Genomic DNA, 332 nt, shown 5'->3' with positions numbered 1-332 from the left:
TTCTTACCTATCTACTTACCCACTTTCTTACCTATCTACTTACCCACTTACTTACCCACCTACCCACTTACTTACCCACTTACCTACCTACCTACCCACTTACGTACCCACTTACCCACTTACCTACCTACCTACTTACGTACCCACTTACTTACCCACTTATGTACCCACTTACTCACCTACTTACTTGCTTATCTACCTACCCACCCACTTGCTCCAACCATCCACCCACCTACCTACCCACTTACTTACCCACTTACTTATCTACTTACCCACTTTCTTACCTATCTACTTACCCACTTATGTACCCACTTACTCACCTACTTACTTGC

The 332-nt window shown here is 44.3% G+C and overlaps 2 protein-coding genes across 2 annotated transcripts in view; both read left to right on the top strand.

Annotated features, from left to right (window-relative positions):
• The window catches only part of LOC119408264 (glucocorticoid receptor), a 156,577-nt gene that overhangs the window by 100,970 nt on the left and 55,275 nt on the right, over nucleotides 1-332 (top strand). The window lies entirely within an intron of this gene.
• LOC119408504 (septin-8-A) overlaps nucleotides 1-332 on the top strand; it is an 11,912-nt gene that overhangs the window by 3,052 nt on the left and 8,528 nt on the right. The gene's annotated exons all lie outside the window — the stretch shown is intronic.

Source organism: Nematolebias whitei, chromosome 4 (genome assembly GCF_014905685.2).
Source record: "Nematolebias whitei isolate Nwh7 chromosome 4, NemWhi1, whole genome shotgun sequence".
Classification (NCBI taxonomy): Eukaryota; Metazoa; Chordata; class Actinopteri; order Cyprinodontiformes; family Rivulidae; genus Nematolebias; species Nematolebias whitei.
The sequence above is the reverse complement of the archived record's forward strand: the minus strand, read 5'-3'. Positions and strand labels throughout refer to the sequence as shown.